This window comes from Ambystoma mexicanum, chromosome 9 (assembly GCF_040938575.1).
Source record: "Ambystoma mexicanum isolate Mex_15411 chromosome 9, UKY_AmexF1_1, whole genome shotgun sequence".
NCBI lineage: Eukaryota > Metazoa > Chordata > Amphibia > Caudata > Ambystomatidae > Ambystoma > Ambystoma mexicanum.
This window is the reverse complement of record NC_090931.1, coordinates 684740594-684757849: the sequence shown is the minus strand read 5'-3', so window position 1 is coordinate 684757849 and position 17256 is coordinate 684740594.

Genomic DNA, 17256 nt, shown 5'->3' with positions numbered 1-17256 from the left:
AATACGACCAGCACCTCGACATGTCACACTTTCTCTAAATATGGCGACTGTACCCAGCATATAAGACTTTAGCTGCCCTTATGTGGCATTACTAGGTCGTTAAGGCTGCATATGGCATATGTTGAATTCACCTAAATATATGAGGCTGTCCATTGCACATTATGACTGCACTGGGTATGTGACAGTATAACTGGAACACATGGCAGTGTCTGCATATGAGAGACTAGCTGTTGTACCTATGCGCTGCAGAATAATTCCTACTACGTAAAACAAAAATAGACCCAGGTTTATATTTGATACATTTTACGTTGTCTACACCATACGACCTACCGGCATGCCAAATTTCAGGTTTGTAGCATGTTGGAAAGTATGCTGAAAATTTTGAACAGACACACAGACATATCCACACATTTCCCATTTATATATAAATATCCATACTGATGTGTTTTATATATATATAGATATATATATATATATATAGTGCCGTAATCCAAAGCGCTTTACAGAGCACATATTTACCTACAATATCACCCAACCGAAACTGGTACTTATTAATCGACTTCGGAAGGATGAAAGGCGGAGTTGCCCTTGTGGGATTCGAACCTGCGACCTGCAGATCACAGCAGCGAGCGCACAACCCGCTGAGCTACCTTATTGGCTTGGGTAGACAGATCGATCGATCGATAGATATATAAATAGCTAGATAGAGAGATATATAGACTACACTCAATGTGTTATTGCCTCACCACAAATTGCGGGTCACTATTTAGCATACTATGATTATACCTGGTGGCGGAGGCTATAACTGCAATCAGGTGGCAGCAACAGCCCATAAAAGGTTGCAGTGCCAGATAAAGTGCCCTTGGCCTAAGGTGCTTCTACTGTGTGTATCTCTGGCTTTTCAAGTCCCATCCTAGTTGGAAAATGGTTAGTACTTAGTTGTTTGTTCATTTATCAATCTCACACACATTATTTTTCTGTATATGCAATGCTACTTCTGGTGATGTCACCAGGGTCAAAAGTTGTGTGATGTTACATCCTTTGATGTCATACACGGAGTGATGTCATGACCCCTACTCCTGGAATTTCAGTGAATTGACATTGCTGCTTCAATGGTGGATGGGCCCTACCTCTAACGACACTGTTGTCCGCATTAAGGGAACATTTTTTCAGTTACGTCTATAACTTGGATGAAAGGTTTTTACGGGTAGGATCTGTCTGCCCTGAAGGTTTTCTTTTGCCTCATTGTGATATTTCTGTTTTTGGAAACTGTTTAGCGTGACTCGAACAAGAAATGTTGGGGGACAACAGAAGGGGAGGGGACCTGTGAGCAGAGAACAACTAGGTCAAAGCATTATCAAATGACAAATACAACTACATAGAAACGGTGTTTTTGTTTTAGTTTTTCAAAGTTTTTAGTAACATAAATAACGTATACAAAATAATTGGCTAAAATATTTCACCACTTAAAAAGTTAAGTCAAATAGGCACAGGTTCGCTGGTGGTTTGCTATTGCTTCTGCCCACTCATCAAGTGTGGTGCCCCAGGGATGAGGCCGTTGTGGCGTATAACACACATCGCCAGGCAATCATTAAGAAACACCCAAGGAGCAGATTGAGCAGCTGAGGTTGATCCCATGGTGGAAGAAGTGGGTTCAGAAGCAGAGGTGGATTGTGGCGTATTGGCAGTGGTCGACCCAGAGGTGTAGGCCTTGGCTGAAGGCGAAGGCAGTGCATGTTTACGTGCTATCTCTTTTCAGCTTGATGGCATTGCTCATCAACCTCGCTGCGTCCGGTGCACCCGGATTAAATGCTGGATGAGGGTTGAGGTGCCCATGCTCTGGAAAGGCACTTAGGATGATCCCTGATGAAGAATCTTCCAGATGAATGTGCGCACCACTGCCGCCATCCCTTTAAGAAATTGTTGCTCGGTCACAAGATGACATCCCAGCTCTCTGCTCCTGCCATTGATGTTTTTGTTTTCTTGATAGGCTGATGCTGGAGAGTGAGGTGATGTGGTGGTCCCCCATAATGGCGACTGTGTGGATTTCATCCTCGCTAGAGTTGTCTCCAGATGTATCCCTCTCCTGCTGCCCCACCATGGGGGAGAGTGGAGGACCTTTGGGGGGGTCAGAGGGGGGTGAATTCCACAAAGAAAACAGCACCAATGGTATTCCTGGATCATGTCCAATACAAAAAGTACCACTTCCACTTTGATCACAACTTTACTTTTGAAACTTCTGCAGCGTCTTGAATGCAATTTGTCAGGATGTGTCTCTTAAGGTAGATGCTCTCTCCGTGGCAGACTACTTCTACATCAACTTCATCAAAATGCAAATGTTCAGCCAAAACTCTAGACAATCACAGTTCGACTTCTTTTGCTGCAACTTGATATTGTGGAAATGTGTTAGGAAACTTAAACAAGACTCTTCGACCTCTACAGGTTGGCAAGACACTCTTCTTTCCACTATTACAACAAAGGGCAGCCTCTTTTCCTCTCCAATAAGTCGTGTAGCTACCACAACATCTGCCTTAGCTTCTAACTGCCACAGTTTCACCCTCACACATTCTTGATTAGTTATTGTTACAAGCACCCAGCTCCCTTCCCCAGCTTTATGTGCACCTTCTTGTCTGCAGAGTTTACCCCAAAGCTGCAATTCCACTTTCCCAGTCTTATATAACTTTGTCATCCTTCTATCAGAGGACTCTTGGGTTGTATCAGCTTCAACAACTTCAAGACAACGAGATTCAGTTCTTAATTGGGGTGGTTTCTCTTTGGAAGGTTCTGTCTATTAGCTTGGGTAATGCCTGTTCTACTTGTGAGTTCTACAACCTCTGCAACAATTAAATGTTTATTGAAAATGTTACAAAAGTGAGGGTTGACTTCAAAATCAGATTTAAGCACACACAATTTCTCTTTGATGGTAAACTCCAACTTGCTACTTCTGTTCCCTTTAATTCAGACAGTGTTCGCCTTTGACAATGACCGGGAAACACATTACTTCATACATGGCCTCTCTGAAGTGAAATATTCTTGTAACTCTTTGGGAAAGTCTGTCACAACTTATTAAACCATTACTGCTACCGTTCTCCCTTTTAATAGGAGACACAGTGACTTCTCTGGTTAATGATTTTTGATATAACAATGGGAAAATAAAGACTTTCTTCACACGAGAGTGTGATGCTGGAAATGCATCGGAGGGACAGGGCCTCCGTATCCTTGTCTTTTACTGTTTTTATCGTGTGTTCTGTCATGTTTTCCGTGCAAGAGTTCATATCATAATCCTGGCGGTGCAGTTCTCTCTTTTGGTTTGGTGTACAGACCCAAGGGATACCCTTATGGCACCTATGGGTGGGGGTACAACCCTGGGCACCTCTGGGTGGCCCACAGAGTAGGGTACGGGCTGGTGGCAGCTCCGTGCTGAATTGACAGGTGCCCTGTGCGTCCTCCATTTTGGGATGACTAGGCCCTGTCATTGGAATCAGTAGATTCCTGATGGAAACAAGATGGCCCCATAGCCTCTTGCCTTCCATCGATTGTTACCTTCGTTTTCCTTAAGTCCCGGGAAGCCCTTACTCTGTCCCTTCCCCCTGACTGGCTGTTGGGTGGAAGTTCCATATATGGTAGTGTGGGGAAGTGCCGACCAGACTGGCTAGAGCCTTCCCTACGACCATATGTTGTGGGTACGCCTGTGGATGGGACGTGGGTGAATGGAGTGTGTGACTAATACGCATTCTGTGTTGTGGATGTCTAGTATCTGGTGTTTGACACAATGACTGAGACAGCCCTGCCTGAAACTGTTATGAATGCAATGTGTAGTGTTGAATGGCATGGTTCTTGTCCGAATCCACATTCTGTGTGTGAGTGTCTGGATGGAGAAGAAAGCCTGAATGCACTGTGTGCCCGATTGGCTGACTGACTGCCTGAAAGCCCTTCTGAGTGATTGGTTGCCTGAGTGTGACACATCAGAATGAATGGGTGATCCACAGTATATCTGGGGGCCTCTCACTGCTAGAATTCGTTCAGAAGCTGGAGTTGAAACTGACATTGAAACTGAAGCTTAACCTTGACGCCCTACTGGTAGAGAAGTATTGCTGCTGCTCTGTTTCGTCAATCTGAAAGCTGCTGTGTCTTCAAGAACTGATAGAGGTCCTGGTTAGACGCCCTCTTCCCGAGCTACGAGGGACCATCGTGCACTGCTAACCTTTGCCGAAGCTCCCTGGAAGTCAGAGCCTCGACAGGCTGCCGACCGGAGACGGGGACCGCCGAGGAGAATGAAGAGAAGCACAGGACATTCCGTCCACTGTCGTCGACCAGGGTTTGCAGGTTTGCTATAACTGCTGGAGGCCCGTCGAAGTTAGTTGCCCAGAAGCAGGGCCTGCTTGACGCCCTGCCATCGACGGCTGGAGCCTCAACGTTCCATTGAGTAAGACATTTGATTCCCAGACGCGCTCGTCCGCACCGCTGACCACCTTATCCCACCGGAGAAGGCCAGGCCATCAACGCGCCGAGGAGCATCCACCAGTGGGTTTCCCACCACCCAAATACCATAGAGACGCCACAGTTCCTCACAAACTCTTTGCGGTCCTGAACTATCGACATTGAGATGCCCTGCATGCCTCTTCCTTGCAGGACGTCTTCGACTCATCGTCGACAAGCATCGCCAGGACCGAAGCTGCTGCCTCGATGACATCGAACTTTTCATCGAGGATCATCAACGCCAAGTTCACCTCCTTCGAGGCCCATCAACGATTTGTGGCTCCTGCTTTAAAGGGAGTCACTCGAGAAGGATCCATCGATGCCTCCTCGAGGAACTCTGCCATTACAGGTACTTTGGGGTGGTAGAAACACTTTAGAAGGAAATAAGACTCATTGAACAATATATGGACTGGGCTTGTAGTATATCTTTATTTTACAGGTTTCCCAGGTGGGGGGAACTCCACACAGAACTGTGTCTAGGTAATGGGGCCAGTATTCTGCCAATTGTCCTAACCAACTGCTTTCCTCCTATGTCTAATGTTGGTTACCTTTCTTAATTGATTTGTGTGACATTTCACCAGAGTACAGTTGATGCACTTTAATGAAATCTGATGATAATTGTGGTACCACTTAGAACTATATATATTTGCCATTGTAGATTAACTGAGCACAAAGTGAGTTATTGTGATTGTGTATATAACCTTAAACCTTAATTATATAAAGACTGTGTTTTCACTAAAACAGTGTGTGGGCATTCCTTGGTGGGTGCTTGGGGACTACACTGTACTTAAGAACCAGCCTGCATATTACTCATTACCTCCTGAGAAGCTAGGCCTTGATTGCTTGTCCATTGCTATCAACAATAAAGAATGTTGGCTGTGGTCATCTGTGCCTCTCCTCTACCATATACAGAGCAGGAGTACAGGCACCCCCCTACAGTCTTTACAGAGAGCACTTTAACTATTGCAGAATAAGCGGGTGATACATTTCCCTTTTTTCTTCACAACTTCCCACAAATGTCTCGGGAAGAAAGCTCAGGGGCAACACGCTCGTCTTGGAAGCAAGACGATGTGGAGCAACACAGGTTCAATCCCCAGATCCATGCTTAGAAACCTGTGGGTATTAAGTGTGTTATAAATCACTAATTATAATTATAATTATAAACAATTTTCCTCGCTTTACCTTATACAGGAGTGTCAGCTGGTTACATTTAGCGGCAAGGAGTCCCTGTTGCTTTGCAGTATGGCACTTAATTTACTGGCTCCAGAGTTGCAGCGACTGCAGGCTGCTCCCACTTCCTGACTTCTCTTTCTCTGCTACTGTTATCACAGGCACTCTCAGGATCCACACCGCTCTTCAGCACGGGTGAATCGGTTCTGGCCCCTTTAAAGGATAGAGTCTTCCTTTCTCCAGCTTCCTTCTACTTGCTTCTGCAAACAGGCCTCAGGTAAAACACAGGGCTTCAGCTCTGCATTCATGGCAATTAGGCACACCTCGAAAGACTGCCTGCTTCTCCTAGTCTCTTCCAATGCAACCACAGCCAAACAGGGTTTGTGAGCACAGGACCAACTCAGAGCTTGCAGGTGAAATCTGCTCTCGTCCCTGTGTCCTTTCTGTGATCACACTTCCTAGCGAACTGCCAGCCTCATACTCTGCTTCTTCTTCTGTTACTGCAGCCGACCTTCCAGCTCCTGCTCAAGCTTCTTTCTACTACCTCGTCCTGCTTCAGCCTTTTATTCCTCTCAGATGAGGCAACTGGCTTCAGGTGCAGGCCCTTAGATTTAATTGCCTGACCCTGCCAAAGGTTGTTAGTCCTGCCTGCCTGTCCTTCATCTCTACATGCCTCCTCAGCCCTTTTCTTCATCACAGTCCCTGAGGGATTCTGGGAAATGTAGTTATTTTTAGGAAAACATGGTTTTCCTACTTCTTCATTATTGTTAACAAGGATTTTACTTCCCCTGATATTGTTGGAATTCAGATTGTGAGGTTTAATCTTTTTAAAGACAGATGGGACAGAAACAACCACATTTCCCTCATCCCTTTTGGTATACCTTTGGCATTGGGAAGGGTATGTATTTTTAGGGAGGCAAAAGACTTGTTCTTCAAATACAGTACTATGTTGGGTTATTTATCTTTCCCTCTTCATCAGGCGGTTGAGGGATTTAAAATTGACAATAAGCCACTTCCTCCTTTAACCCAGTGGCAAGAGTATCCCTCTGCAAGGGGAAATACTGTGTCTCCTCCTGTGAAATCACCCCACCACCCTGGGACTTGTCTACACCCACGTGATCCTCCCACAGTACATCACCCTCAGGATTGGGTAAGAACCTGCCCTCTCCTGGCCACCAGGCAGGAGACTTTAGGCAGGGTTTTAGTTGACGGTCGATATGATTATCCACAACAGTCTGAAAAAGGTAATATAGGAGGTGTTCTTCTGCATTTCTTGATGCTGCTAGCCGGGGAGCATGATAACAATTTGGAATTTAGGAAACGGTCTTTGAAGCAGCCCAAGAACGTGGATGTGTGCTCCAGAAAGTGAAATATCTGATTGTGAATGAAATTTGCATGGCGTCTATTCATATGCTAACTTTTGTTGACTAAAGAATTCAGGAAGTACTGAAGACTGATTATGAGATGCTGTTTGGAGGAAAACATGTATTGTTTTTGGTGACCTCCTACAGTTAACTCCTTTGATAGGACAATCAATTGCTTCCACTAAAAATAACTAGCTGTCAATATAGGCCATGTGTAGACTTTGAATTTGCAAAAATGCTTAAAACTGTTTGAAATGGAGTACTTGATGATGGTGTTAAACAATCTGCAAAGTACTGTGAGGAATCTGAGGGCATCCTTACTTCTTTCCCGTGTATATCCTCCTCCCAGGTTGCCAGGGAAAGGCTGTCACTTTCGGATCATGACCCTGGGGGTGGATATTTGTAGGAGGTACTGAGATGAGGAAGAGACAGCCTAGAGCCATAAATCCTCTCTTTAGTAACTCAGACATACACAAACACACCTCTGGTACTGGTACGAGGAAGCGGGATGCCGAGTGCCAAGCCTGTTATGCAGTAGAGGAACATTGCCTGTACCTAAGGCGAAAGGACCGGTATAAATGGCCCGCTCACATGATGCCAAGGAGATCGTTTGTGGAACGCTTGCAGGAGAAGCAGGAGGTGAAGGCAGGGAGACGCGTGCCTGAAGCACCAAGGAGCTGCAGAGTTGTTGCAGTGGAAGCAGATTGTGACAGGACGATCCGGAATGTCTCTGCTGGAAGGGCTGGTCTGCTAACCTCCTGCAGTCATGAAGACTCCCTCTCCATTAAGCTGAGGCAGTGGAGACCAAGGAAGAGAGGAGTGCCGAGCCAGGTGAAGCGACACAGAGAGACTGCCGAAGCGGAGAACAGCACTCGGAGACCAGTTGCTGGTCAGATCGCTTATGAGTGAGGAAGGGGCCAACTAGGCAATTGGAATGCCGCTCCAGCTTAAAATACAGATGATTGATAATTACGATAACCTGAAGGGTGAAAGAAATTAATGAAAGGATTTTGTGAATACAGAATTGTGAATGAAATGAAACTGAAAAGGCCAAGAAAGGGCCAGGAAAGCAGTACATTTGAAAGTATGAATAAGCCTGTGAACAGGGTACAAATTCCAAGCATGAGAGTAAACTGGAAATTTGATGTTGCTTTATTGAAAGGATTTTATGAATACCGAACTGTGAATGAAATTAAAATGACAAGGCCAAAGAAGGGCCAGCAAACCAGTTAACTTTGAAATTGTGAAGAAGCCGGTGAACAGTGTGCAAATTCCCAGCAACAGAGTAAAATAGGAATTTGAGGCTGCTTTATTCAATGTGACTAATTGGAAGGAAATTACACTCATTTTGAATACTGAACCTGAAAGAAAGCAAAACTGATTGTGTTTGAATTCTGAACCCAATGAAAACAAGTGTGATTGGATACCATTTGAATTGAAAGCATTCAGTGAAGTTCCCTGATACAAAGGAACAGTGAACTGTTTAAACTGAAGAGAACAAGCATTGGCAACAGCGATAATAATAAGAGCACCTGTGTAATTTGAAAGGATAAGCAGTAGCAAAAGCTTTGAGAAGATTTGATAAACAAACAAGTGAATGTGGCAAAACAAGTATTGAGAAAGCTACAAGAGGATAAGTCCAATACCAATGTGAAGCTGAAAGAGTGGCAGTGTAACTGTGAAGAAGAAGCAAGTAAGGTGTGTCAGTTGCGTGACCTGTAATGGGTGGACCATGCGGTCTGACAACTGCACCTAGTCCGTGTACACTGAGCAAAAGGAAAAACCACTTAACTCATCTAAACATTTGACTGAATGTCAAGGAAAGCTTGTGTATTTTGAACTTAAAGAACTGAACTCGGTGGAATTGGTGAAAAGGCCCCGAAGCCTGAAAAGCTGGGCAGAATCCCAAGGAATTGTGTTGTTTTGGAACATTGAGAGACTTGAAAGCATCAGGAAGGGAACACCTCTTTTTGGTAAAGTGAACTGTCTTGAATCCTGGGGACGGGAGAACCCTTTTGCAACCAGGAGCTGGAAGAAGCTCTAAACCTTTTGTTTGAACACTTCTCAGTTTGACAGTGACATCCCTACACACGTTGTGCAATTAGATGCGAGGGCAGTTATAGGTTTTGGACACAGACAGACATTTACATTGGACTTCCTGACACAGACTACAATTATGTTCAGCTAGGTAATGAAATCCCACCTTAGCACAGATCAAGTTAGGCCTTTTCCCAAAATGCTTTTGCTTTTAATAAAAGTTTGTAGCCCAAGCTTTACTCAGTTGTCTGTGTCTACTTTCTGATGCCTTCACAGTGCACTAATTTCAAACAAACATCATGAAGGATACATTATCCTGAAGACATGCTAGATTTACAGCAGAAACACATTGAATGTTTTTGTTTCATGTCTACTGTTGCAGAATGTGCTACATTTCTTTCTTTCAGGATGAACTTCAAAATGAATTTAGTGTGGACTTAAAATCTCTTTATGCCTTCGATGGACCCATCATTTACTTAGAATTACATAAAAAGGCAAAGGCACATTTAATTCAATTAGAAAATCAATATCTCAACACCTGGCTTAGAATCTTTTTTTGATGCTTTGTATAAAGTGTAAGGTTATGGTAAAGCGTAACTTGAATGAGGAAATTGGCATGGTGTATGGAGCAATGGGGAGATACCTTGCTTTTGTCCCTTTTTTACAAAGTAATACATTCTTGTAAACAATGTATTACATTAGTTAACCTCATCTAGTAGATAGAACTTCAGAGGATTTTTATGATTTTAAAACACATTTGCCTCATTACAAGTTTGGCGGTAGCCTTGCCGTAAAAGGTGTTGGAGAGCATATTGCGTCAGTGAATTATTGCATAAAATTGTCTTATGAGTGCTTTAATTATTAGTCAGCTTGTCATTGTCACATTGTTTCTAGACATGTCTTCTTAAAGAGGTCTTTACCTTACAGTACCAAATCAGGAAACTGAACCGGATTCAGATCTAGTAACAAATGCTCACCATTAAATTATCTGTGCTGATTGGGGTTGGGACATTTGGAGAGTACGAAATAGTTGATGATCATGTTGCAAAAATACTGGGCTTGTGGTAAACAAGATTAATACTTATATTTTAAACTTTGTCCAAGGACATATGCTATTGTCATGATGCCTACCTCCAAGGAGCCAGGTCCGACCCAGCAACCCCAGAGGCAGGCATCATTTCCCCCAGGGGAGTGCCAGCGGGACCAAGCTGGGGCCCTTTGGACGCAGTCCTGGCGCCTTAGGCGCCAGGCTCATGTTGGACCTCTGTCCTGGCGCCTTAGGCGCCAGGCTCATAAAGCTAGACATGTGTTCAAGTGTTTTAATGTGCACTTACCTGATGCAGACCATGCTGCCACATCCAGGCCCTCTTGAGGCCTGAATGGAACTACTTTACCTGTGGGACTACTTTCCACCTGGGTGTGGTCGGGGAAGGATACACACTTGGTACTTCTTCCAAAGCTATTTAAACCACACCCGATCAGCAACTCACGCTTCGCGTTGTTCTGCTCCTCGCAGCTGGACGCTCACCGTGTCAGCTCCTGCATCTGGACTTCAGCCACGCTTTCATTTCGGGTCTTGCCGCTTCCAGGCATTTTCCGGACCCCGGCCCCTATGGGTAAAAAAGACAAAGACATTGAATGAGCGTATGCAAAGACAGTTCCCGAGCGCTCATCCAGAACTAACCTGCCATTTACTGGAACTGGAACTGCACGTTTCACTTCGGGTCGGCGCCATATCTCCGGCATTCCGAACCCCGGCCCCTAAGGGGAAAAAAGACATAAGCATTAGCGCTTGCTGCAAAAAGACAATGAACATGATTATTAAGCTTGGAGTTTTGAACTTGCAACAGAACTTTTACAGAGCCTTACCTGAATAGTCAAGCTTACCTGAACTCCCATCAATCCTCAATCCAGTGAAGTAACTGGGTTTCAACGCGCCCCTGCATCAGAAGCAGGATGGAGAGCTCATCCTTCCTGACCCTAAGGTGAGACTTCACGGGGAATCGTGGAAGGGTATCGTGGAGGGTTGGAAGAGAGTGGGAGGCTTCAGCATAACTCAGTCAGTAGGTAATACTCCCTTTTCACGCACAGGGGAATATTCCTGTGAGCCGGAGAAGCCAGAGTAGAGGGCCCTTCCTGTCCATCTTCAGAGTCCTGCGCTTCACCATTGAAGAAGCATCAGCACTCGAAGCCAGACCTGCGCCTCTGTGGGAATCAGGTGAGCGTTACAGAACGCAAAGCCTACCCACAATTTCCCACCCGGGCGCTATGGAGACTTCCGGGACTGTCCAGCTGGCCCAGCTTTTGGGGGAATTACGGGCAGAGGTGCACTCAGCCCGCCAGGAGACTAACGCTCTCAAAAGAGAACTGATCTTATCCAAGGAAAGAACAGATGACCTAGCCAAAAGGTTATTACAGGCCCAGGCAGGGCACACTCCTTTACCTAATTCCGGAGACATTTCCACATCAATGGGTTTGAGTAACCCGGTACAAATTAATCTACCTGGACACATGCCTTTGGCCCCGCCTGAACGTTTTGCGGGGGATCCCAAGAAATATGCCGTCTTTATGAACCAATGTCGTTTGCACTTTCTATGCAGACCCGGAGCCTTCCATAATGACCAGACCAAGGTAGCCTTTATACTATCTTACCTCAGTGGCAGTGCTTCCGATTGGTCTATTCCATTGGTAAATCAGGATGATCCCATTCTCCAGAATTTTCAGGGCTTCCAGGCCAGTATGGAAAGATTGTTCGCTCGACACTCTCAAGGACAGGCCCTTTATAACGAACTGCTATCCTTACGACAAGGTAATCAGGATCTTCTGTCCTACATAGCCACCTTTAACAGACTGGTTGTGGAAACTGGATGGCCAGAAAGCAAAAGGATCACATTGTTTCATCGAGGCCTGCGCGGAGAGCTTAAGGATGTTCTAGCTCAGATAGTAAACCCACCCCAGGTCTGCGCAGACTACATTGACTTGGTGGTTCAACTTGATCACAGACTTCAAAATAGAAAAGCAGATCGGTTCAAGTATGAAAACCGAGCACCGATCAAAACCCACGCTAACTCCAAGAGTACCGACGTATCTGAACCTATGCAAATCGGTGGTGTTAAAGGACCATTAACGCAGAAAGAATGAGAGAGAAGGCGGCAAATGCAACTTTGTCTGTATTGCGGGACTTCCGGTCACTTTCTTCGAAATTGTCCAGTTAAACCACTTAAGAAGATGGTTGGAGCTACTGATAACGAATTAGTGACACCTGATTCGGGAAACGACCTAGCCCGGCAAGCGTAGGGGTCCACTTGCCGAGCTTGAAAACTAACTATTTGACCTCGCATTTTGTCATGCCAATGGTGCTCGTGGACCCAAAACACCCTCAGCAGTTGCATGCTATAAAAGCATACATCGACAGTGGAGCTATTGGAAATTACATAGACCGTGAATTGGCTTCCAGGATTAAACTTCCTCTCCACCCGAAAGTAACCCAAGATGTCATTACTACAGTAGATGGAACCGAAATAGCCTCAGGGCCTGTAACGCATTCCACTGTTGGGTCAGGATGGACATCGGGAAGCAATCGTGTTTGATGTGATCAAGGCCCCACAATTTCAAGTAATTCTTGGAATTCCTTGGTTAGAAACACATAATCCCAGAATTGACTGGCGAGCAAAGAAGATACGTTTTCCTGATTGTGAACCAACTTGTTATCCAAGAAATCCAGCTATGGGTCTAGCCTCAGCAACTTCCACCCCTGTACAGCTACCGTCAGAATACCAAGAATTCCAAGACGTTTTTCAGAAAGAACAGGCTAACACGTTACCTCCCCATCGGTCTTATGATTGCCAAATCGATCTGGTACCCAATGCTCAACTACCTTGTAGTAGGATTTATGCTCTTACGGAACCTGAGAACCTGCATTTGCGTCAGTATTTAGATCAGTACCTAGCCAATGGTTTTATTTGCCCGTCCAAGTCTCCTGTCTCTTCAGCTCTGTTCTTCGTGTCGAAAAAAGAAGGCGACCTTAGAACGTGTATAGACTATTGCGCCCTAAATCAAATAACGATTAAGAATCGTTATCCGCTGCCCTTGATCCCTGAGCTTATCGACCAGGTGAAAGACGCTTGTGTGTACACCAAATTAGATCTCCGAGGAGCTTATCACCTGGTACGCATAAAAGAAGGCGACTAATGGAAGGCTGCATTCCGCACCAAGTTTGGGCTCTTCGAATATCAGGTGATGCCCTTCGGTTTGTGTAATGCACCTGCCGCCTTTCAGTACTTTATGAATGATGTTCTTCGGGAACTTATCGATGTCTGTGTCATTGTTTACATTGACGACATCCTGGTGTACTCTTCTTCAGAATCTGATCACAGAAAACATGTTAGGGCAGTTCTTGAGAAACTGCGCCAGCACAGACTATTTGCAAAACTCGAAAAATGCGTTTTTCATACCACAGAAGTTGAGTTTCTCGGATTCATCCTGACACCTCAAGGAGTCCGAATGGACTCGCGAAAGGTGGACGCCATCCTCAAATGGCCATCTCCAAGCTCAGTGAAGGGAGTTCAGAGCATGCTCGGCTTTGCCAATTTCTATCCAAGATTCATCCCGGAATTTTCCCGAACAGTCCAACCCATCACCGCTCTCCTAAAGAAAAACAAACGCTTCGAATGGACTCTTGAGGCCGAACAAGCCTTCCAGGACCTGAAAACCAAATTCACCTCTGCACCTGTATTGAAGCACCCGCACCCAGATCTCCCGTACATAGTGGAAACCGATGAATCCAGTTCGGCCATGGGAGCTGTCCTGTTGCAAAGAGACCCAAAAACTAACCAACTACACCCAGTGGCCTTTTGGTCCAGAAAATGTTCTCCTCCTGAAATCAACTACGCAATTACCGATAAAGAGTTACTGGCCATCAAATCTGCTTTCAAGGCTTGGCGTCACTACCTTCTCGGGGCAAGACACACCATCACCGTAATTACGGACCACAGAAACTTACAGTATTTAAAGACGGCCAAAGCTCAATCTTCACGACAACTCCGATGGGCTCTATTCTTTGCGGAATTTGATTTTGTAATTACCTATCGCCCTGGCTGCAAGAATGGAAAAGCGGACGCCTTATCCCGGATTGGCATGGAAGAACCTAATTCGAGCTTAGAACCTGTGCCCATCATACCTGAGCAAAGAATCTTAGGCTTAACTTCATTGCAAACTATTGAGGATATCCAAACGCAAGTAAAACAACTTCTAGACTCTTCAACCTTACTGGAATGGAGTCAAAAGGGTCCTCATTACAACCTTAAGGATGACTTACCCTACTTCCAGGAGCGGTTGTTTCTGCCAAGTAAAGAATTGCAAGAACTTGTTATTGCCCATCATCATGAATCTTTAATGGAAGGACACCCTGGTATCGCTAAAACGGAGGAAAAAATCAAACGCCACTTCTGGTGGCCTTCTTGGAGAAAAGACATAAAGTCTTTTGTACTGTCTTGTGGAATTTACTCCCAAAACAAGGCTCAATAGAAAAGGCCAGCCGGCCTACTTCAACCCTTGGATATTCCACCGGCACCATGGCACACCCTGTCAATGGACTTTATTACAGATCTGCCTCCTTGTGCTGGTTACAACACAATCCTTGTAATTGTGGACCTATTCTCCAAAATGGCCCACTTTATCCCTTTAAAGGGTTTGCCCCTACAGCTTCCACCTTGGCCAAGGAATTCCTGGAGAATATAGTTTGCATACATGGTTTCCCTTCCATATTAGTCTCGGATCGTGGAAGTCAATTTATCTCACATTTTTGGAAGAGGTGTTGCCAACTAGCACAAATAGATGTGCGGTTATCCACCAGCCACCACCCCCAGACCGACGGACAAACCGAGAGAACCAATCAGACTCTCGAACAATATCTTCGGTGCATGTTACACCAATCCGAGTTAAATTGGAAAGACATCCTTTGGATCGCAGAATATGCATACAACAATTCAGTGCATTCTGGAACTGGACAAACCCCCTTTTATACTTTGTATGGTCACCATCCTCGGACCTCTGACCTAGATCCACCTCTGACCCTGGAAATGCCCGCAGTAAATCATCTGCATTCCACAATAACCCGAGCCTTCAAAGAAGCTGCAACTCATTTACAGCAAGCCAAGAAAAAGTATAAAGAAAACGCTGTTTTGCACCAAAGTAAAACTCCTCTTTACCAAGTAGGAGACCAGGTATGGCTAGCAACTAAACATTTACCCCTCAAGGGCCCGCGAACCTTCAATCCCAGATTCATAGGACCTTATCCCATCAAAGCTATAATCAACCCAGTGGCCTTTAAACTGGATCTACCGTCCAACATGCGTATTCATCCAGTTTTTCATGCATCACTTTTGAAGCCAGTACAACCAGGAACCCGATTATCCAAGCCTCCAGATCCAGTTCAAATTGAAGGGGAATTAGAATTCGAAGTTAAAGACATTTTAGACTCCAAGCTGGTAAAGTCGAAACTCTTCTATCTTGTTGACTGGAAGGGATATGGACCTCAGGAGAGATCGTGGGAGCCTAGTAACCATGTCCACGCACCTCGATTAGTACAAAGGTTTCACCGGAGATTTCCGAACAAGCCCAAACCCCCGGAGGGAAGAACCTTGGGAGGGGCCTTGAGGGGGCGTACTGTCATGATGCCTACCTCCAAGGAGCCAGGTCCGACCCAGCAACCCCAGAGGCAGGCATCATTTCCCCCAGGGGAGTGCCAGCGGGCCCAAGCTGGGGCCCTTTGGACGCAGTCCTGGCACCTTAGGCGCCAGGCTCATGTTGGACCTCTGTCCTGGCGCCTTAGGCGCCAGGCACATAAAGCTAGACATGTGTTCAAGTGTTTTAATGTGCACTTACCTGATGCAGACCATGCTGCCACATCCAGGCCCTCTTGAGACCTGAATGGAACTACTTTACCTGTGGGACTACTTTCCACCCGGGTGTGGTCGGGGAAGGATACATACCTGATCGGAGGAAGGATACACACTTGGGACTTCTTCCAAAGCTATTTAAACCACACCCGATCAGCAACTCACGCTTCGCGTTGTTCTGCTCCTCGCAGCTGGACGCTCACCGTGTCAGCTCCTGCATCTGGACTTCTGCCACGCCTGTCAGCATCCTGGGTCACCTGCAAAGGGAGACAAGAGACCTTACCAGCTAGATCTGCACCACGGAGACATCACCGACGATCCTGAAAGGGAAGACATTATTTTTAAAAGCATTTCGTTACGATCGCTGCAGCGCTGCATTTCACTCACCTTTCCTGGGTTCCTCCATCTTCAGAAGCGATCATCCGGATACACAGCCACTTCCCAGAGCCTAGAGAAAAAGACAAGAATAAGAGGTGAGAGAAGGAAGGGAATAAGACTTACCTGTTGGGTCATTCCCATTTCATTTCGGGTCTTGCCGCTTTCAGGCATTTTCCGGACCCCGGCCCCTATGGGGAAAAAAGACAGACATTGAATGAGCGTATGCAAAGACAGTTCCCGAGCGCTCATCCAGAACTAACCTGCCATTTACTGGAACTGGAACTGCACGTTTCACTTCGGGTCGGCGCCATATCTCCGGCATTCCGAACCCCGGCCCCTAAGGGGAAAAAAGACATAAGCATTAGCGCTTGCTGCAAAAAGACAATGGGCCTCATTACGACCCTGGCGGAGAACCATGGTGCAATTTGCACCATGGTCCATGGCGCAAAGCTGCCAACTGCGCCATGGGGGTTGGCGGACTTACCGCCCCATTCCGACCTTGGCGGGGCGGTAAGTCCCCAATCCCCATTTACCCTTCCCCATTCCCATTTTTGCCCCATAGGGTATAATGGGAGTGGGGAAGGCGTTAATTACGCCACCGTAAATTACGGTGGCGTAATTAACAACAAGTCCCGTAGCGCCATGGATTTTTCCGCCTGCAAAAAGCAGGCGCAAAAATCACCATGGCGCTACGGGAACTCGTAGTCAGGCGGAAAGGGGCGCCATGGTTTACGCTGGCGTAAACCCCTTTCCGCCAGGGTCGTAATGAGGGCCAATGAACATTATTATTAAGCTTGGACTTTTGACCTTGCAACAGAACTTTTACAGAGCCTTACCTGAATAGTCAAGCTTACCTGAACTCCCATCAATCCTCAATCCAGTGAAGTAACTGGGTTTCAACGCGCCCCTGCATCAGAAGCAGGATGGAG